At 38.7% G+C, this 23,686-nt stretch overlaps 1 long non-coding RNA gene across 1 annotated transcript; it reads right to left on the reverse strand.

Moving 5' to 3' along the window:
- Positions 1-506: 506 nt before the first annotated feature.
- LOC124550616 lies at positions 507-14,831 on the reverse strand. The gene is made up of 3 exons (XR_006967728.1): positions 11,088-14,831; positions 10,701-10,818; positions 507-2,070 (listed from the first exon to the last, which is right to left on the reverse strand). It is a non-coding gene; the product is annotated as an uncharacterized LOC124550616 (long non-coding RNA).
- Positions 14,832-23,686: the final 8,855 nt, after the last annotated feature.

Here is a 23,686-nt window from a genome sequence, read left to right on the forward strand (position 1 = left end):
AGCTATCTCTTCTATATCTCTTTCACCCCATTCTATCGTCTTATGTCTCTGCTCAATGAGAATAACTCACAAGCTGCAAGAACATAACGAGAAAATTCCCAACTAGCAATAGGACTGACATTCATAAAAGAAAATATGTTTACTTTCATATACATAGTCATTACTACTACTATTATTATTATTATTATTCTTGATTGTTATAATTATTTTTTTGATTGTTACAGTTATTGTACTACTGTTATAAGCTCTATTTTTTTTCTTTAACATTAATACTGTATAACTTGTTATATGTCCTTAATGTTCTGTACAAACTGAAATTCGTCCAATCTGAGTATGCTTGGTTAGGTGTAAGAGAGGGCCTGAAGGCCCTAATCTTGCCAGGTAAAATAAATGCATAAATAAATAAATAAATAATAAATTAGAAATTATCCTTTCTGCTCTTGGGGCTTTGGTTGTTAAAATCATTTTATGTATGGTACATTAACAGAATTTTAAAAATAAGCCAGTTGTGTGTAATTTCATTTATTTTCAAATCGTCCTCAGTATCTGTACAATGTCACATGACAAAACAATATGCAAATCTATTCTGACTCATTTTTTACATTTAGTTTTTAAAGTCTGTTTCTTTTTTCAGGTTGTATTTCGACAGTTTACCTTTTTTTCTATTTTGATAATCTTAACTTCAATCATTCAAATAACGAGAATAAAACGTAACATAAAGAACAGAAACATGCACTAAAAACTGAAAAAACTTATCCTCAATCTAAATGTAAGTAGTAGGTTCAAAACTGCCAATCACCTCCTGCTATCTCCATGCATCTGACACTACTGAATACATAACTGAATACATAACTGAGTATTTTCATTGTAGCAACATTCACACCACTTTCAACTTTATTGAAAATCAATGAAGATCACTGTTTATCTGCATGATGGAAGTTATGAAGATTACTACTGCTTTAGAGTGTAATGGATTATCAGCAACAAATTTAACTAAAAACGCAATTTACTGTAAATCTGTGATTACAATGGATAATTCGTTTAGAATATTTATTTTAGATTATTGTTGGTTAGCATTTATCACTTATTTAATTTCTTTTCTCCGAGAGTCACAATGCAATGTTTGAAAGTTTCTGCTAATCATAGTGCTTAAATTCTCACCTACATTTAAACTTGTAAGATCCTTGATATGTCTTGTGTTTACTGTGGGACATTGTGCCCTCTTTATGTAAAAGTGAATATCTGTCAGTATCTGCCTTCATTTGACCTATGTCAGTACTACCTCTTGTAATGAGAAAGTTTAGTGCTTTACTTGTTTGAGACTGCGAAACAAGGTACTAGTTGATGGAAAAGTTTACACTTGAATACAATGGTGGATACTCTGAGCAAATTATTAATGTCAGACAAATAACTGAGATAAAAGTTAAACTTTTTATAGATGTTCGCGACATAATACCCATAAATATTGTTAGAAAAATAGCAATTCTGTACGCTTCCTGACACACGAAGTAACCATTACTTGGATCGTCGTTCATAAAAAAAAATTATAACTCAAATCATAAATTACAGACTTTGCTCTATTACATCTGTCCAACACAATATTCACAACTGTTGCAATTTACAGTCAACAATTCACATTGCAAAAATATTTGCATGTACTGTAAACCATACCTATTTCCAATATCGATGAATCATTCGCAGAAAGCAGTGAAACGGACTAGACCAATGGTGAACAACGTTAAAATTACATTTCTCTCCAAGGAAGAAACACTGAAAAATAATAAACTAAGCACCTAATTTAGTGATTTGCTAGTCATGGCTGCATTTTAATGTAAAATTACAACTTTTCTACGATTTAAAGCTTATTGACCAAGCATATAAGAAGCAATTCTCCAAATAATCTGGATATGTGACTTAGAATTGGTTGTGGTGCAGTTAGTAAAATAATATTTGATTATGCTGCATCTGATGCTCTTGCGCACCAATTCTTCTTGATGCTCAATCGTCACAAACTCAGGTCAACCTCTGCTCATCAACTGTTCACCATGTTTTAAAGTTCATTTTCTGCTGCTGAAAAACGGTGTAAAGGAAAGAATAAACTCACAACATGTTCAAACAAAAATGTCTGCAGCAAAGATAAATGATACAAGGTATGTCCAGAAATCAGGTGCCATAAGTATTTCTTTCCACGGAGCATTAGAGTCATAGCTTGGCAGATATGATGTGGTCATGTTGAGTGAAGGAGAAGGAGATGGCATCATTTAGAGTACAATCTGTGTTATTTCTGCTGTATAGTGCCTGTTTAGAATTATGTTCATCGAAAATCACACCACGTGAGAGATTAGATCTGTAATTTGTTTTGTGAATACAAGATCATTAAATCAGTCAGCATTCATCAAAAGATTTCAGAGGTTTAAACGTGTGAGTACTAAAATCCTAATGGTTAACTGCAGAAGTACTCGCAACGAAGTGCCAGCCAGAGTTTGAAGCGCTCACGAAAAGCAGCAAAACTCAAACAATACTAGGTACAGAAAGCTGGTTGAATTTTATAACAGTGAGATTTTTGGGTAAAATTTACATGTATATCGAAAGGATAGGCAAATGGGAAATGGAAGTGGTGTATTTGTCACAGCAGAAAAGAAGTTTAAATCCACCGAGATAAAAACTGAAGCTGCTTGTGAGATCTCTGGGTAAGACTCAGTATCAAGTGGGCACAAAATGGTAATTGGATCTTCCTATCGCCCGCCAATCTCCTGATGGAACCGAAGACTTTACAGAAAACCTCAGTTCACTAGTGTTCCCCACTCGTACTGTAATCATCAGTGGAGGCTTTAATCATCCAACAATCACTTGAAACAATTACAGTTTTGTTTGTGGTGGACATGATAATACATCCTGTGTAACATTACTAAATGCCTTCTCTGAAAACTTCATAGTAGGCCTACAGATAGTTAGGAACCCCAGATGTCCACAATGATTACCAAACTCCAAATATATATGTATGTAGGGAGACTATGGCTCCATAGATTATAGTTAGAAGAAGGGCTAACTCAGACACAAATTCAGTGTAGAATCTGATGGTGATTTCATTGAGCCCTGAGTTTTGTTTGCGCAAGTTTTAGTTTCTTCAGCTTCCTTCCCCCTTCCTGGTACACATCCACTGTAAAGAAACTTCTAAAGAAACAGACTACTGCACAGTAGGTGTAAAACAAAGCATAGTGCTGCAGATAAAGAGGTGCTGAATGAAACACATTTGGCTGTCAAGAGAGCAATGTGTGTAGCTTTCAATGACTAACTGCCTGTTGGCTTCTGTCTCGGGTTCTTTGGCTAATGTTCATCTGATGATTTTTCTGACGTTTCGCCAGAATAAGTGGCTGGCATTGTCAAAGTTTCACCCTCCATTGCTGGTGGTGGACTGGAGCTGAGCTCGTGGCCGCAGACTGTAAGTACCTGGTGCACCAACGTCCGAGGTCTTCTCTGCGGTCATTTCTTGTGCAGGTCTCTTGCTACGTGTGATGGTCGTTTGCTGCAGCACAGGAAGCCAGGATCCGTTTACCTTGAGGCTTTCCTCTTTCTTGTTGAAACTGTTCTCATGCTTGTGTATTTCTACAGCTTCTCTGAACAAGCAGGTGTGATAGTTCTTCTCTATAGCCAGAACTTCCGTGTTGGCGAATTTTACTATGTGGCCGGTCTCACACAGCGCGGGTTCTGCCACACCCTATTTCTACACCTGCCCCAACCTGCAATGTTGTTTACATTCTCTAATCCTGGTGTTGATTGATCATCCAGTCATTCCAATATAAACTTTGCACACATGTGCAAGGTATGTGGTATATTCCTGGCATTGCAAGTGGCTCCCTTTCCTCCCTTGTTGATTTGAGACACACTTTGAATTTCCTTGTCAGTTTGTAGATAGTCTTTATGCCGTGTTGCACAATATATGGGCATTTCTGTCTGTCACTCTGGGAATGTATGGCAGAAAGGCCGTACTCGACATTTCTTTTTCTGATTTGTCACTTTGCCGAGTGTTTGGCTCTGTTATACTTTTAATATCACTTGTGGAGTACCTGTGCTCTGTATTTCACGTATGAGGTGCTGTGGCTCACATATTCGTATTGCCCACGTTATGAGCGTCTTCATCATGCATCTTTTCTAGCTTGGGTGGCGATCTGATAGTTGTGCACATATCAGTTCGTGTGTGTCGGTTTTCCATACACGTTGTGTCCCAGGTTTTCACCATCCCTTGTGACCAGCACATCTAGAAATGGATGGTAGGTTTTTGTCCTTCTCTACTTCCACAGTAAATTTTATGTTGGCATGGAGACTGTTCAAGTGTCTTAGGAAGTCACCGAGCTGTTCTTCACCATGGCTCCACACAACGAAGGTATCATCGGCGTACCTGTACCACAATTTAGGCTTACAACATGCCAAGTCCAGGGCCTGTGCTTCGAAGTGTTTCAAGAAGAAGTTGGCCACCGCTGGACTCAGAAGACTACCCATGGCGACGCCTTCCAGCTGTTTGTAGAAGTTGCCATTCCACGTGGAATAGCTTGTGGTGAGACAAGCATGAAAGAACTTTATGACGTCTTGCAGAAAGATGGAACCGATGTGCTCCAGAGTGTCCCCGAGTGGCACTTCATAAACAAAGAAACAACATCAAAGCTGACCAGGATGTCATTCCGCGTGCGAGTTTTAGTTTCTTCACCTTCTCAATGAAATGTCCTGAGTCCTTCATTGGGAAGCTGAAGAAACTAAAACTTGAGCAAACAAAACTCAGGGCCCGATGAAATCTCCATCAGATTCTACACTGAATTTGTGGCTGAGTTAGCCCTTCTTCTAACTATAATCTATTGTAGATCCCTTGAACAAAAAACTATGGCCTGTTCTTGGAAAAAAACACAGGTCACAACAGTCTACAAGAATGGCATTATACATGGTTCATAAAATTACCACCCAATATCCTAGACAGTCATTTGTTGTAGAATCTTAGAAAATATTCTGAGCTCAAACATAATGAGATATTTTGAACAGAATGACCACCTCAATGCCAACCAGCATGTATTCCGAAACATCAATCACGAGAAAACCAACTCGCACGTTTGTCATGTGAGATACTGAAAGCTTTGGATCAAAGCAGTCAGGTATATGCCGTGGTTCTTAATTTCCAAAAAGCATTAGACTCAGTACCACACCTACGCTTATTGTCAACAGTTCTATCATATGGCGTATCAAATGAACTTTGTGATTGCATTGAGGACTTGTTGGTAGGGAGGACACAGCACGTTATCTTGGATCAAGAGTCATTGTCAGATGTAGAACTAACTCGGGTTGTGCCCCAGGGAAGTGTATTGGGACCTTGGCGTTAATGTTGTATATAAATGTCCTTGCGGACAATATTAATAGTTAGTAATCTCGATATTTTGCAGATGATGCTGTTATCTATAATGAAGTACTGTCTGAAAGAAGCTGCATAAATATTCAGTCAGATCTTGTTAAGAATTCAAAGTGGTGCAAAGACTGGCAACTTTGTACACTATTCAAAAATGATAAAACTAAGTATTCTATAACTCTAATATCAAAGAGTGACTGTTGGGATCTGCCAATTCATACAAATACCTGTTGTAAGGATATGAAATGGTATGATCACATAGGTTAAGTTGTGGGTAAAACAGGTGGTAGACTTTGGTTTATTGGTAAAATACTGGGAAGTGCTGCCAGTCTACAAAGCAGATTGCTTACAAATAATTCATGCGATCCATTCTAGAATATTGCTAAAGTGTGTGGGACCTGCACCAATAGGACTAAAAGGGGATATTGAATGTATACATAGAAGAACCCCCTCATGAACCACGGACCTTGCCGTTGGTGGGGAGGCTTGCGTGCCTCAGCGATACAGATAGCCGTACCGTAGGTGCAACCACAACGGAGAGGTATCTCTTGAGAGGTCAGACAAACGTGTGGTTCCTGAAGAGGGGCAGCAGCCTTTTCAGTAGTTGCAGGGACAACAGTCTGGATGATTGACTGATCTGGCCTTGTAACATAACCAAAACAGCCTTGCTGTGCTGGTACTGTGAACGGCTGAAAGCAAGGGGAAACTACGGCCTTAATTTTTCCCGAGGGCATGCAGCTTTACTCTATGGTTAAATGATGATGGGGTCCTCTTGGGTAAAATATTCCGGAGGTAAAATAGTCCCCCATTCGGATCTCCAGGCGGGGACTGCTCAGGAGGACATCGTTATCAGAAGCGTGGAATGTCAGATCCCTTAATCGGGCAGGTAGGTTAGAAAATTTAAAAAGGGAAATGGATAGGTTAAAGTTAGATATAGTGGGAATTAGTGAAGTTCGGTGGCAGGAGGAACAAGACTTTTGGTCAGGTGAATACAGGATTACAAATACAAAATAAAATAGAGGTAATGCAGGAGTACGTAATGAATAAAAAAAATAGGACTGCGAGTAAGCTACTACAAACAGCATAGTGAATGCATTATTGTGGCCAAGATAGACACGAAGCCCATGCCTACTACAGTAGTACAAGTTTATATGCCAACTACCTCTGCAGATAATGAAGAAATTGATGAAATGTATGACAAGATAAGAGAAATTATTCAGGTAGTGAAGGGAGACGAAAATTTAATAGTCATGGGTGACTGGAATTTGGTAGTAGGAAAAGGGAGAGAAGGAAACGTAGTAGGTGAATATGGATTGGGGGGGAAGAAATGAAAGAGGAAGCCGCCTGGTAGAATTTTGCACAGAGCACAACTTAATCCTAGCTAACACTTGGTTCAAGAATCATAAAAGAAGGTTGTATACATGGAAGAAGCCTGGAGATACTGACAGGTTTCAGATAGATTATGTAATGGTAAGACAGAGATTTAGGAACCAGGTTTTAAACTGTAAGACATTTCCAGGGGCATATGTGGACTCTGACCACAATCTATTGGTTATGAACTGTAGATTAAAAGTGAAGAAACTGCAAAAAGGTGGGAATTTAAGTAGATGGGACCTGGATAAACTGAAAGAACCAGAGGTTGTGCAGAGCTTCAAGGAGAGCATAAGGGAACAATTGACAGGAATGGGGGGAAAGAAATACAGTAGAAGAAGAATGGGTACCTTTGAGGGATGAAGTAGTGAAGGAAGCAGAGGATAAAGTAGGTAAAAAGACGAGGGCTGTTAGAAATCCTTGGGTAACAGAAGAAATACTTAACTTAATTGATGAAAGGAGAAAATATAAAAATGCAGTAAATGAAGCAGGCAAAAAGGAATACAAACGTCTCAAAAATGAGATTGACAGGAAGTGTAAAATGGCTAAGCAGGCATGGCTAGAGGACAAATGTAAGGATGTAGAGGCTTGTCTCACCAGGGGTAAGATAGATACTGCCTACAGAAAAATTAAAGAGACCTTTGGAGACAAGAGAACCACTTGCACGAATATCAATAGCTCAGATGGAAACCCAGTTCTAAGCAAAGAAGGGAAAGCACAAAGGTGGAAGGAGTATATAGAGGGTCTATACAAGGGCGATGTACTTGAGGACAATATTATGGAAATGGAAGAGGATGTAGATGAAGATGAAATGGGAGATATGATACTGCGTGAAGAGTTTGACAGAGCACTGAAAGACCTGAATTGAAACAAGGCCCCCAGAGTAGACAACATTCCATTAGAACTACTGATAGCCTTGGGAGAGCCAGTCCTGACAAAACTCTACCATCTGGTGAGCAAGATATATGAGACAGGCGAAATACCCTCAGACTTCAACAAGAATATAATAATTCCAATCCCAAAGAAAGCAGGTTTTGACAGATAAGAAAATTACTGAACTATCAGTTTAATAAGTCACAGCTGTAAAATGCTAACGCGAATTCTTTACAGACGAATGGAAAAACTGGCAGAAGCTGACCTCGGGGAAGATCAGTTTGGATTCCGTAGAAATGTTGGAACACGTGAGGCAATACTGACCCTACGACTTATCTTAGAAGAATGATTAAGGAAAGGTAAACCTACTTTTCTAGCATTTGTAGGCTTAGAGAAAGCTTTTGACAATGTTGACTGGAATACTATCTTCCAAATTATGAAGGTGGCAGCGGTAAAATACAAGGAGCGAAAGGCTATTTACAATTTGTACAGAAACCAGATGGCAGTAATAAGAGTCAAGGGACATGAAAGGGAAGCAGTGGATGGGAAGGGAGTGAGACAGGGTTGTAGCCTCTCCGGGATGTTATTCAATCTGTATATTGAGCAAGCAGTGAAGGAAACAAAAGGAAAATTCGGAGTAGGTATTAAAATCCATGGAGAAGAAATAAAAACTTTGAGGTTTGCCGATGACATTGTAATTCTGTCAGAGACAGCAAAGGACTTGGAAGAGCAGTTGAACGGAATAGATAGTGTCTTGAAAGGAGGGTATAAGATGAACATCAACAAAAGCAAAACAAGGATAATGGAATGTAGTCGAATTAAGTCGGGTGATGCTGAGGGAATTAGATTAGGAAATGAGACACTTAAAGCAGTAAAGGAGTTTTGCTATTTGGGGAGCAAAATAACTGATGATGGTCGAAGTAGAGAGGATATAAAATGTAGACTGGCAATGGCAAGGAAAGCGTTTCTGAAGAATAGAAATTTGTTAACATCGTGTGTAGATTTAAGTGTCAGGAAGTCGTTTCTGAAAGTATTTGTATGGAGTGTAGCCATGTATGGAAGTGAAACATGGATGATAACTAGTTTGGACAAGAAGAGAATAGAAGCTTTTGAAATGTGGTGCTACAGAAGAATGCTGAAGATCAGATGGGTAGATCACATAACTAATGAGGAGGTATTGAATAGGATTGGGGAGAAGAGAAATTTGTGGCAGAACTTGACAAGAAGAAGGTATCGGTTGGTAGGACATGTTCTGAGGCATCAAGGGATCACCAATTTAGTATTGGAGGGCAGCGTGGAGGGTAAAAATCTTAGAGGGAGACCAAGAGAGGAATACACTAAGCACATTCAGAAGGATGTAGGTTACCGTAGTTACTGGGAGATGATGAAGCTTGCACAGGATAGAGTAGCATTGAGAGTTTCATCAAACCAGTCTCAGGACTGAAGACCACAACAACAACAACATAGAAGAACATCACCAATGGTCACAGGTTTGTCTGACCCTTGGGAGTGTGTCAGAGTGATGCTGGAGCAACTGAACTTGCAGGCTCTTTAAGATAGACATAAACTATCCCGAGAAAGTCTGTTAACAAAGTTTGAAGAACTGGCTTTAAATGATGCCTCTAGGAATATACTGCAACCCCCTCACGTAAGGGTCATGACGACAAGATTAGAATAAGTACAGCATGCACACAGGCATTCAAACACTCGTTCTTCTCAAGCTCCATCTGTGAACCGAATGGCCAGAAACCGTAATAACTGGTACAATGGGACATACCCTCTGCCATGCTCTTTGTGGTGGTTTGTGGAGTATAGATGTAGGTGTAAAAAATCAGATGAATGAGTCAATGGTAATGAGATCGGTTTGGCAGTTCACTGAAGGAAGAAATCAAGTGCACGATTATGAATGAAGTGGGCTGGCATTTTTTTAAATGATAAACTGTTTTGTGCAGTTGAAGGACTCATGAAGGAAAACCACTGACAGTATCAACTGACAGAAGGTGGTGGGGGAACCTCTGCCTCAACAGGCCATGAACATGAAGGCCAAACAGTACTGGCCAGCCACCATGTCATCCTCAGCCCACAGGTGATGCTGGATGCGGATATGGAGAGGCATGTAGTCAGCACACCACTCTACTGGCCATGTGTTAAGAGATTGAATCTTTCTAAGAACTTACCTCACATTTCACAATCACCTGTTCATGAAACTGTTTCTGAAAAACTAAATTTTGGAAAATTGTGTTTCTTGTGTGGAAAAAAAACCCTTATAATGTCTGAGCAGTGCTCTTCATTTTTTGACATGTAACAACAAAGATAGTGATGATTTTCTAAGCAAGCAGTGACAAGAGAAGGGACTTCGTTTGCTTATGAAACCCCTCACAATCCAACAATGGAATGGGGGAGGGGGGGGGGGGGTCACTGCATCACTGGTAAAGTCTTAAACCAAGCAAATTCTGACACCTCTAAAAGTCATGGTCACAGCCCTTTGGGATGGACACGGTATTCTACAGGTGCATTTTTCTACCATAAGGTGGGATAATGATTGCGAATGTTTACTGCGATATGCTTATGAAATGTGTCATGCAGTACAGAAAGAACCATAGAAAGCTCACAAACGGTACTGTTTCATTTCACACTGTGAACAATGACAACTCTTACTGGACTTTGGCTGGAGCCAGACTGAACATCCTCCATATAGCCCTCACCCCACCCCTAGCAATTTTATTTCTTTCTGTGCTTGACAATGTTCTTTGGAGGCAAAAAAATCCAACAATGATTACAAACTCCAAGAACATATTACCACACAGTTGGCATCATCCTATGAGGTAAGCTACGAAACTTGTGCCATACTATGACAATTGCCTACAAAATGGTGTGAGCTATGTAGAAAGACAATTTGGATTCGTAGCTTTTCCCACTAAATAGTTTATCCGTATCTGTTCTTGTTTTTTGTTTATTACCAAATGGAACTCATTTTCTGGATGCACCTCATAATAATAATAATAATAATAATAACAACAACAACAACAACAACAAAAAACAACAGTAGTGTCATGCATATAGTTACCAGCCAATCTGCCCTGAGGGTTAATTTGAGGGACAGGAATTACAGGCACTTGTATTTCAGTTCCAAGCACACATCCGATAACGATCTGGAGATTATCCAAAACAGCTGTGCTTAGGTGCTAAAACAAGAAATGAGAACAGCAATCAGTTGCATCCTCAATATTCACCTTGCATCAAAATTTATCAGGTGTCAATTAAATTACTTAAAAAAAGACATATTTCAAAACTCCTGTTAACCTCTCTTTTGAATAATTATTTGACACACTGCACCATAAACACCTGTTTACAAACTGCTACAAAAGCTGCAAATTCAACAGAAAATTAGCTAAGTTTTAACCACCATAAAACTGTTCGACGTAACTACTACCAGTCCAATGGGAAATCTTACCTGAAACATATTTTCTGTGGACTTTCCCTGCAATGTTTCACACATAGAGGAAAGTGAAACACCTCAGGCAGTTCTTGCCCAAACTCTTCCATTCACAGTGCACATCACAAGCTGCACTCCATATCCAGACATCACTGCTTGTCAATGCGTAAGACTACTTCTTAGCCGCAGGACCTTGTAAGAAGCTCTGTATAAGATAAAATACATTAATGTGTATAATGGCATTACAATGTTGAAACCTTATTACCCTCACAGTCTACAATAGTCAGCAAACACAAATGAATAGCTACTCAGTTTTAAAGACCTCATTCAGCAGCCTACAAATAAAACCTCTTTTCTGGTGTTAAATTGTAAAACCCACACAAGACATATTCATCTACAGCTATGATAGTTACAAGAGGTGAGGGCTCAACCTCATTTTTTGAGAAAGAGTTTTTTATTTCACTGGCACAATCCAATGAAAGACAAATGGCAGCAACATAAAGTCTAACTCGGGGGTTCCCACACTTTTTCTCTGACAGAACTCTTTAGAATCCTAGCACTTTGATGGAACACATTGTTTGTGCTGAAGGTTAACAAAATTTTTAAAAAATGAATAAAATTTGTTTTATTTAGTGATTGTTTCAATTTTAAATCCTACCTAATAACACAGAAATCTTAATAAAAATTTTAAAAAGTTACAATTGATTTTGTCGGAATGTCAGAAACACAAAATTCCATGTTGTAAATAGTTTTTCTTGGATCATTTACTCACTTCCCATGAAGCACCAAAATTCCACAGAACACAGTTTGGGAAACCTTGGTCTAACCTAATGCAGCAGATTTCAAGTTTGGATGTAAGTTCATGCCTTTCATTTAGCATCTGAGGATGTTCCTCATCTCACAGCCATGGTATTTCAGTGGATCAGTAACACTGAAATATGAACAGAATTGTCTTCAGTGTGGACGTTTGTCCATATACCTAGCAACAACTGCTACTAAAGAAAATGCAATGACAGGTATTTCAATGAGCCTGTGCAACAAAAATAACAGGAAAATTGAAGTTTGTAGAAATCATGCTTCTAACCAAGGAACAGTAGTAGGTTCAGTACTAGTAGTAGTGTGGGCATATGCATCTGGTACATTCAATGTCAGATCAAAATCAGTATTCAATGTGGTATTGAAATACCGCTATACTAATTTCATACAGAAATAGCGCTTTCCTTGACAGTGCTGCTGATCTAACAAATGTGAAAGGTGCGCACTTCGTTTTCAGTAAGAGGCCACAGCACCATGCATGCACTTAAGGAGTCTAGAAAACAAATGCAGTTAGTACATTGAATGCATCCCTTCTTGAACTTCTGAGAGACATAAACTTCTCCTGCTACACAATTAAAGATTACTTAGAAGATTCAGAACAGTGGTTATTAATGAAAGGGAATGACAAGAACTCCCTCTCACATTATAATATCGGGTGGTTATAATTAAAGTGCGGTTCCTCACAGAGGTTCTATGTATGCTGTAATTATTGTATGGCTGCAAAAATTGGTAAATATGCTAATGTGTTTATATGGAACCGATTTATGCTGGGGAAAAAAAATAGTTACATTTATGGCCACCAGGTGCAAATCTGGTGCTGTATGCAGTTTGAGTGGCAGTATGACATCCTTGCTGTCATTTGACAAGATATAACATGAGTGAACAGGTGGCTATCAAGAACAGAGACCATGTGCTGTTAGTGAAACTGTTTTACGTGAATGGCAGCAATTACAGTGTTGCACTGAGAGTATCGCTGAGTGAAAGGTTTTAGGAGAGGCCAGATTCCATTAAATGGTTTAAGAAATATGATAATGAAATTCGGAAACACGGGTCAGCTTGGGTAGCAAACGGAAGAGGAAGGCGTCCTATACTGGTGGAAGTTATTGACAAGGTTACTGTTGCTATAACTGACCATGCAGCACGTGTCCCCGATAGAGCTAATTTTTGTGCAGTGTTGCAAGAATTGTCTTCCTCAGGGTCAAAAGTACAGAAAATTCTGCAGGCTGTATTACAATGGTACCCATACAAGATCCGGCAAGATGTAGAAATTCAAACCTCATGATCAACAGCAACTTCTGACATTGCTCTTTGGTTTCCAGCACAGACGGAAGTTTTAAGTGTGGCCGGCTATATTCTATCGAGTGACGAGGCACATTTTACACAACACGGTGTACCGAATACACAAAACTTCAAAATTAGGGGCACTGTTAAATCATATATTGTACACAAAGAACTACTGCATTCACTTTACGTGACTGTGTTGTGTGGATTCACAAGCATCTTTATTCTTGGTCTGCTCTTCTTTGAAGAGAATATAACTAGAGGGCCTGTCAGGTGTATCGTTATGTTTGCACATTATTGAGACCTTGTTTTACAGCACGATTCCTGATTTGAAAGAGCACAACCGTAGGGAAATCACTGTTTTCAGGCAAGATGGGACTACACATCACATTGCTAGAACAGTGAAAAATCTGCTTAATGCAACCTTCCATGAATGTGTTTTCTCCAAAGGTTTTAGATGCATGGCCTGCCAGATCAGGTGATGAGAACCCATGTGACTTTTGGCTCTGGGACTATCTACCATAAAAGAATGTGTTTACCACAGACACGTTCGATCCCTACCTGATCTGAAGGCCTGTATATAGGGAATAGGTTACTCAGATCCCACTGAAACTGCTGTGAGCAACTGTTGTACAGATGCAACATCCTGTCAACATCTCCAGTGCTCATCCTGAATAAGTTCTGTAAACAGCAGTTAATAATAAACATCAACATTGTGCCTTTCTCACTCATTTGAACTTTTCCACCCGTGTACTGTTCCTAATAAATTACTTACAGAAACATTTCTGTACATCTTTCTTGCATTCACAGTGCCAGATTTGCAATGGGTGGACAAAACTGGAACTGTTTAATTTCCCAGCATAAACTGGTTCATGATAAGAAGCACACTGTACAACAGGGACCAAAGAACAAGGAACTGCTGTCATTAAGACACTGACCTCATATTCTGGGAGACAGAGTTTCCCTGTCTCGCCATCCTAATTTAGATTTTCCTAAATTATTTCAGCAAAAGCCAGGATGGTTCCTTCAGTAAGGCCGTAACTGACCACCTGTTCTATCCTCGTGACACATACTTTTATCCTGGATGTGTGTGTATATTAGAGTTATTTATTTTCAATGTACTGTGATAACAAATCTTACATCACCGTGAGATGATCCCTAGGTGAATAAATACATCAGTTCCAAAGACAGCCTGCACTGGATCTTGTCCGACAACTACACAGTGCCATTCGAGCCAAACATACTTTATCATTTTTTGATCTGCCTTTAATTTAGACATCTCATAAATGTCACATTAATTCTTGCCTCACCCGAAAGCAACCACCTTCAGAAACTTTTTTGAAAGGATGCCCAGCGTACTCAAATTGAAAGAGAATATTTACTCAGAATGGTATTACAATGCGTTACTTACGCACATCACCAATATTGAAAGTAAAATTAAGTCCAGTACAATAAAGACATGAAATTCCATCGAGGTTTCATCATTTTTTGTACATGTCAAATGTGCTCTATTCTCTCTTGCACTTTGTGGAAAAATCAACTGCAAGGTGGCAGTCTGGTGGAGCCTTTTGTAAAAAGTAAACATATTTTGTGCAGATGTAACAAAGTTGGAATTTTGTAGCTCATGTGAGCAAATAAAATACGTATTCACGTGGAATTTGTCTGTTATTGCTGAACCAGTTAGCTGAGAATTTTATATTACAGAAGCAAAAAGGGACTCAGTATTATTATTTTGTCATTGAAGTGACCTAACAAATCAAACATTTCTCAAAAAAATTACAGTTTTCTTCATACGAGAACTATACAACATTGTAATTCAACTTCAGACATTGAGCCCAACAACAAAACTAGCTAAGTAACAAAACTAAAATAAATGTAAGTGATCATGGCTTTCAATTTAAACAAAAAATTACAAACACCTGTGCAGTGAATTCATCATGAGATAGTTATCGATTATTAAAATGGCATGTTACAGTTTATATATCAATCACTCGACTCAACTGCAATAGTTCATGCATATCCTTGATGAGTGGTGCAAATGCGGAGCAACAAAAGGATTAATGAATTGTGTGTCTAACACAATACTTGACCAAAAACCTCTCAAGACTTGTAGAAGGGGGGGGGTGAGGGGAAAAAAAGGAGGCAATAGAATCATTTCTTTCAGAGGGTTCAAATGACAGAATTAATTAAAGTCTCCCACTTTCTTTCTTTCCTTCCTTCCTTCCTTACCACTTGATCGCCTGCCTTGTCTTCCTCATCACCATACAGCCCCTGTAACATTTTTCACGGTATGAGACTATTCCCATAGTTTTTGTATTGTCTCTATGTGGGTTGCTAAACAATGTGAATAACCCAATATAAACACCTCATTTCCAAACCTTGGTTCCTATCTTTCTACACTGAAATTACACAATTTTTTTTATAACTGCATTTTTGACACTATTCTGAGCAGACAGAATGCATGTGATACGCATCATGTTACGTCACGACACCAATCCAATGTGAACTTCATTAAAAATAAATAAATAAATAAAGATTCTAGTAGAGATATTACTGTCAAATGTCCTCTAAAGAAGGCAAATGAAAAGGAGAGACTATTGTGGAACACAGGAGTGTTTGTAACCTGGTGTACCAACAAATGAAAATGTGTAATGCAGTCCCATAAGTTCATGTTTATCCACTTTCCTGTCAAAGGCAGTGTTTATTTATGGAGAATAGCAGAGGTCAAGTACATTTCAAACAGTAGTCTTTCAGCTGAGAAGCATGGCACAAGTTATGTAATTGTAAAGGTAGCTCTACCATCATTCCCATACTCTTGTGGTTACACAAAATGTCATCATGACTATATTTGAAAATGTTGAAGTTTCATATGATTGGCATAAAGAAGAAACAATGTTTCCTTATTGCCTCTATGACTAAAATTTTTTGTGTTCATTGTGCTGTCATGCATCATGGGCTGTCTTAAAAACCTAAAAGAAGTAGAATCTATTATCCTTCTCCAGTATCTCTAAGGCAATGGATCAGTTTCTTTGTGGATGGTATAGAATCACACTGATCTAAATGCGTCAATCCCTGAGAGGACTTGGGATTATTTATTTTCGGCCACAATGGCTATGTTTGTGAACCGTGACTGTAGTATAATTATTTATTTGTAATTTCTGCTACCAATCACTTTTTTATTTTTTGTTTTATGTTTAATCTAATATAATACAACGCGTTTTGAACATTTCTGTTCATCATCAGGCGTTTATACAGACATATATACAGAGAAATGTAACTTACAAATAAATTGTCTTAAACTAAATTAACCTAGAACTCCTTGTCCATTGTTTGTTACTGTATGGGCTGGTGTGGCACTGACATTGATTTCTGCCCCCCCCCCCCCCCCCCCCAATGCCACTACAGTAGCAAACGATGTACAAACAGTTCTAAGTCAATGTAAATTAAGACAATTTATTTTTAAGTAACATTTTTCTGTATATATAAACACTGGATGATGAACAGAACATGTTGTACTATGTTAGATTAAACATAAAACAAAAAATAAGAAAGTGACTGGTAGCAGAAATTACAAATAAATAATTAGGACTTGGATTGTTTTGGAGTTCTGCACCATATAATGTGGCTGTTCATGTATTTCTGCCCCATCTTTACACTGACACGTGAATATTTTGGGGTTGCCACAGTGACCTGGGTCAGTTCCTCTCCACCACCTGAAGTCGTTCATTCGTTCCCCAACTTTGATTAAATTTTCTATATTGCTATTTTGAAAAGTAGCATTGTGTTACCTGAAGTCTTGGCTTGGAGAAGATTAAGAAACTAGTTCTTTTACCACTGCGTATTTGTGTCTACAAGCTTATGCATCACTAACTGCTGCGTGAATTGTATTTTATTTCTTTATTTCACTCAAAGTGAGTATACGCTTCTTAATGCTACACAGTATTTAAATGCTAGTATGAATAAGTTTGTCTTTGGAAACATTTGTTTGAAGAAAACCTGTTAAAATATAATGAAGCACAGAATCTGACCAACAGAGAACTATTTTGGAACACTCACCTTAGAAGTTGTAAGCTATCAGTTTGAGAATATGTCAAACCTAAATTATTTGCACCTGAAAGAAAAATATCATTAAAATTATCAGAAATGCAGGGACTTTCAGTGACAGGCCCATTTTTTTCTCATTACAACAATTTTCCTCACTTCCATACTTCGTTTTTAATCGTAATTTCAAAATGCAGCAGTACCTAAGACTAAATTATGGAATTTGTTCTCATCAGTCAGTGTTCTCAAAGAGGATACCGCCAACAAGACAACAAGCTGCGAGATATTCTCCATACTAAAATGGTGTTCTTATAGTAATTGAAATTGCCGAGGAGCCTCTTGACCGCCTGAGTGAGCTGAATTACACTTAAGTACAATGCAGCAAAACCTGCAACCCTTAAAACAAAAACTATCTCCAATAATAGCCCACAAGGATCAACCTGAGACCCTGTGTTATGAGACATGTTAGCCCCATCCCCTATACAGCTGCAACATTTACAGCAGTGAAAGAATGAGCCATTGGTATCACTAGAGATACAAAAATAAGGAAAATAATAAGTTTGGCTAGACACAATTACAAGCTATCAATGAAAACAGTGAGTGCAATTGTCTGGAGTCCCAGGCTGCCATTGATAACGTAAGTACAAATGGTAAACAAGAGCACAATAAGGATTCCTAGTTATCAGGAGCTCTTGGTGCAACAAAGGAGTTGGTTCACACAGGCACAGCTCATAATTGAAGGATCTGAGGCTGATCCGCTCCAAAATATGTATTAAAATAAATTTCTGAATAAAGTATTACAGATTTAAATTATCAAATGCGTTCGGTTTACCTCCCACAAGATTTAAATAATCCCAGTCAATGTTTTTGGAACTGTTGATATGTAATACCAAGTGATGTTTTTTGAACAGGTAGTAGCCAGCCTAATGGTGGCACCTTAAAATGCCCCTCAGAAATTAAGCAGAGGTTTGGGGGCTTGGCTTCCTCAGAGTACAGCTCTTATGCACGTCTTGAAGGCTGTGGCGTTTTCAGCCTAAGGGTGTCGAATCAAGTTGCACACACTTTTCACATTCTACTTCTCATATCCAAAGGGAATGAACAAAGTTGCTGAATCTTTGCTATTGAATCCCTGTCTCTGTATATTTCTACTATGCATTGATGCATCATTAATCAATGTTTAGTGTTACTGTTTTAACAGGGTTTTAGACCGTTGAGACAAGTTTGCAAATGTCTTGCCACAGTGCACTGGAGTATTGTAACATAAGTATCACCACCTGGTGAAAATTTCATGATTATTAGAGGAAAAAGTGTGCGAAATATACCCTGTGTGTGAAATATGTCCCGTCACTTTAGTTTCCTTGCTTACTGACTACAGGTAATGTGTTTTACAATAAAAATTTCTTTTTGTGAGTGTGTTATGCACGAGTTTAGTGAGGTTCACTTTCTTGTGAACGACAACAGCATATGACGAGTTTGGAAACACCCGCAACATGAATTCAGTGTGCAATTAATAAAGTAAAATTTTGGAACAAGCTGTTAGGATGAAATAAAGGAACTCTGTGACCCACATTCAATATAAACATGATCAACATCGAAAACAGTCTAAATCCAGGCAAGGGGTACATGCAATTTTAACAGAGCAATGTACAATGCAGCTGAGTAGTTGTGTGCTCTAGTAATACAAAAGTACAAATATGACAAATACAGCAGCTGGTTGCTCGGTTTGCTCACATCAACAAATCACACCACAATCTCCATAAAATTACTGTTTCGTCACGTGAACTCATAAAGACCATGGTTTAAGTGCACAAAACAGTAAATGTCTGAAGTTTACAAATGAAAATACCAAAAACATTAAGCATGCAGTGAAGCTAACATACACCACATTAAAGAGCTCTCCAAAACACAACTTTTAGTACCATTTGCTGTGGTAAACTGTTGGAAACATGACATTTGGGGATAAATAAGTTACCTATAAATTTTATCTTTGAGTTAGCTTTTGATATTATTTAGTAGTTGATTATGAAATAGAAAGAAGATACAGTATGTAAACATTTGGCTAGAGTGTGATATTGTCTCCCCCCACCCCCTGGAATTTTGGTTGAGGTGACAGAGTGATCTGTAGTATAACCCCAGGTCCAGATAAGTTCTGATCGATAAATGTTGCAGTTTTCCCCAGTACGGAAACTACGAGCCGAACCTGAGTTCAGGGGATGTTCAAAATAGATACACTTGACATACAAATACAATTAAGGAAGAAAGCAGCTATGTACTGGATGAAGATCAAATCTGACAAATAAGGGAGGAGGAGGAAGAGGAGGGGGGGGGGGGGGGGAGGAGGACGATGAAGAAGTAGCCTATCACCAAGGTATGCCCACTGCAGCCAGGGAGTTGAAGTTAAGATGTGCACACAAAGACTAAAGCTATACAGCATAGATCATCGGAAGCAGTTTCTCTTGCAGTGTCCCTATGGGCTACAGCACTCTCAGTCCGCGGACTAGGATGCAACCGATGCAACAGCATGGTAATAAATTGAGTAAACAGATGCAATTAGCTAAATATGCTGGAGATAGAAAGCTATAGTTAGGGTTAATAATTATTGTTTATGTAAAAACAATAACAAATAAAAAAGGAACAAAAACAACACTGATAATAATGGTGGTAATAAAAGATAGCTAGCAGTAAGGGTAGTAGTCAATCCTTTTTTTTTTTTTTCTTTACAAAAGCAATGTTACTTAATCTAATAATAATGAAGAATGAGTGTTGATGAATGCAGTATAGATAACAGACTACAACTAGAACAAATAAAAAGATATAAGAATGGTAAAACACATTTTATAATAGTGATAGGAAGAAGTGCTCACTCATCCAGTTTTTTTCAAGTGTGGGGTTTGCTGCAGAATTCCGTGATCACAAAGTGATGGTTCTCCAAAAGGTCTGGCTCACATGCACAGTGACAGCCCCCCCCCCCCCCCCCCCCAGCACTCTTCATCAGGGACATTCCGGGAATCGTCTGCACTAATAGCTTGCTCGTGAATCTGGCCCACAATGAAATAAATAGAGCTGACGAATTATAATGGGCAATATGTTATGCATATTCAGAAACTTCGTTGTAACCTTGCAACTGGCAGAAGTAGGAATTATAAATTTGCTGTCTTGAGTAGAAAGCAATAGCAACCTTGTAAGTGACTAAGAAATATAAATTTAGCATACAGTAGTGATGTTCCAAATAGATTTCTGAATACCCACTCAAATTTTGTTATGTGTGAGCTTCCATCTTTTAGCAGAGTATAGAAATTTACTTTCTACATCCTGGAGACAAGAAATCTACTCTGTAGGAATCAGCATGGGTTTCGAAAAAGACTGTCATGTGAAACCCAGCTCGCGCTATTCGTCCACGAGACTCAGAGGGCCATAGACACGGGTTCACAGGTAGATGCCGTGTTTCTTGACTTCCGCAAGGCGTTCGATACAGTTCCCCACAGTCGTTTAATGAACAAAGTAAGAGCATATGGACTATCAGACCAATTGTGTGATTGGATTGAGGAGTTCCTAGATAACAGGACGCAGCATGTCATTCTCAATGGAGAGAAGTCTTCCGAAGTAAGAGTGATTTCAGGTGTGGCGCAGGGGAGTGTCATAGGACCGTTGCTATTCACAATATACATAAATGACCTTGTGGATGACATCGGAAGTTCACTGAGGCTTTTTGCGGATGATGCTGTGGTGTATCGAGAGGTTGTAACAATGGAAAATTGTACTGAAATGCAGGAGGATCTGCAGCGAATTGACGCATGGTGCAGGGAATGGCAATTGAATCTCAATGTAGACAAGTGTAATGTGCTGCGAATACACAGAAAGAAAGATCCCTTATCATTTAGCTACAATATAGCAGGTCAGCAACTGGAAGCAGTTAATACCATAAACTATCTGGGAGTACGCATTAGGAGTGATTTAAAATGGAATGATCATATAATGTTGATCGTCGGTAAAGCAGATGCCAGACTGAGATTCATTGGAAGAATCCTAAGGAAATGCAATCCGAAAACAAAGGAAGTAGGTTACAGTACGCTTGTTCACCCACTGCTTGAATACTGCTCAGCAGTGTGGGATCCGTACCAGATAGGATTGATAGAAGATATAGAGAAGATCCAATGGAGAGCAGCGTCTTCGTTACAGGATCATTTAGTAATCGCGAAAGCGTTACGGAGATGATAAACTCCAGTGGAAGACTCTGCAGGAGAGATGCTCAGTAGCTCGGTACGGGCTTTTGTCAAAGTTTCGAGAACATACCTTCACCGAAGAGTCAAGCAGTATATTGCTTCCTCCTACGTATATCTCGCGAAGAGACCATGAGGATAAAATCAGAGAGATTAGAGCCCACACAGAGGCATACCGACAATCCTTCTTTCCACGAACAATACGAGACTGGAATAGAAGGGAGAACCGATAGAGGTACTCAAGGTACCCTCCGCCACACACCGTCAGGTGGCTTGCGGAGTATGGATGTAGATGTAGATGTAGATGTACATATTTCCGTTGAGAAGTGGTTCTTGGTGGTTCACTGCTAGCTTTCCCCAACAAAGACATCTTGAAAGCTTTTCATTTCAACACAGTCCTCTATTGTTAATGGGGTAATGCAACAGTCACCTTCCAGTGTATTTTAGCCTGATCTTTATCTTCTGTAGAATTACATGGTCTGAAACTAGTTATATGTTTAATTGTCTTCTATTGTATATTGACACCTTTTGTTTTTCTCCTGTACTATATCACCTTTGGACGTATTTCACTATTAACTCTGAGACTATTGTATTCGTTTGGTGATCTGTTATAAAGAGATTGAGACCAATCCACTGTCCCAAAATATCCGTACACTCTTACACGAACATGGGATCCAATGAATTTCGCTGCCATCAACAAAAGTTAAAGACGATCAGGGCTACTAAGACATAACGTTACAATAAGTTTCTGTCTCTCTTACATCATCTCTCTAATTAAAAGAAATACGAGCCATACACAGACGAGCCTGTAAGAAACTCTCAGATTTCCCACATATGAAACTGGTCTTGATATATGTATAAAGAGAGATACAAAAGAAATATCTGAGAGTGTACTGTTTTTTTTTTTTTTTTTTTTTTTTACATGCTGATATCCAAGAAACTTTTGACACAGCTGATCGAAACAGGCAATCAATCAACGGTTGCCAAGCTAGCTTTAATTTTTTGCACCAAAATATAGCAAGGTATGATTGGAATCTAGCCATCAAGCACATTTAAAGATGCTCATTCAGGTCATCTGACAAAGACGATTATGCCAGCCATAAAAATACTGTGCTTGCAAACGGAACTGTGAACTGTATTAGGCGTTGTAACCGGTGTCTTCAATTAGTGGAGTCGGGAAAACACTGAATATCACATTACATTATAACTTGTTAATCACTATGTATCAAACGATTATAAAAACAGTCAATACAGAATTCACCGCCCATTATTAATGATTGCTGAGAATATAATTTTCTGTAATACCACCTCATAATTTTTGAAATCTATGAACATTTCCTTGCTAGTTGCTTGCTTTGTTTTTGATTTCTGTTACAGCTAACCCCATATCCAAATTCTGATTATCCCCAAGTTTTCAAGAGGAAATTGTGACTTCCCACTTTGATGTAGAACGAGTCTGTTTTACAATTATAATACACCTCAGTGAAAAATATGGCATGATGCTGACCATTTTACTTTTTTTCCCATACAGTGATTTACATTTAACTATGTTCAGCTTCTCTCTTATTTAAAAACGAAAAAGAAAGAGGGAAAAAAATAATAAAACCCACATACATGAAGGCCTCGTGTGCAAACCCACCTCCCCTCTCTCAGAAATTCTTATACGAGCAGATACAATTTCAGTACATTTTAAAATGTGTGATCACATTGACAACATCGTAACTGAGGGAAGCTATTGCACACACCATTCACCAAGAACAGGAGCAACAACAATTGTTATAATTGTCACTTCTGGGCCCTACAATTGTGCTATGTACACTACTGGCCATTAAAACTGCTACACCAAGAAGAAATGCAGAAGACAAACGGGTATTCATTGGACAAATATATTATACTAGAACTGACATGTGATTACATTTTCACACAATTTGGATGCATAGATCCTGAGAAATCAGTACAGCCACCTCTGGCTGTAATAACGGCCATGATACGCCTGGGCATTGAGTCAAACAGAGTTTGGATGGCATGTACAGGTACAGCTGCCCATGCAGCTTCAACACGATATCACAGTTCATCAAGAGTAGTGACTGGCGTATTGTGACGAGCCAGTTGCTCGACCACCATTGACCAGACGTTTTCAATTGGTGAGAGATCTGGAGAATGTGCTGGCCAGGACAGCAGTCGAACATTTTCTGTATCCAGAAAGGCCCATACAGGACCTGCAACATGCGGTCGTGCATTATCCTGCTGAAATGTAGG

This window comes from Schistocerca americana, chromosome 9 (assembly GCF_021461395.2).
Source record: "Schistocerca americana isolate TAMUIC-IGC-003095 chromosome 9, iqSchAmer2.1, whole genome shotgun sequence".
In the NCBI taxonomy this organism is placed as follows: Eukaryota; Metazoa; Arthropoda; class Insecta; order Orthoptera; family Acrididae; genus Schistocerca; species Schistocerca americana.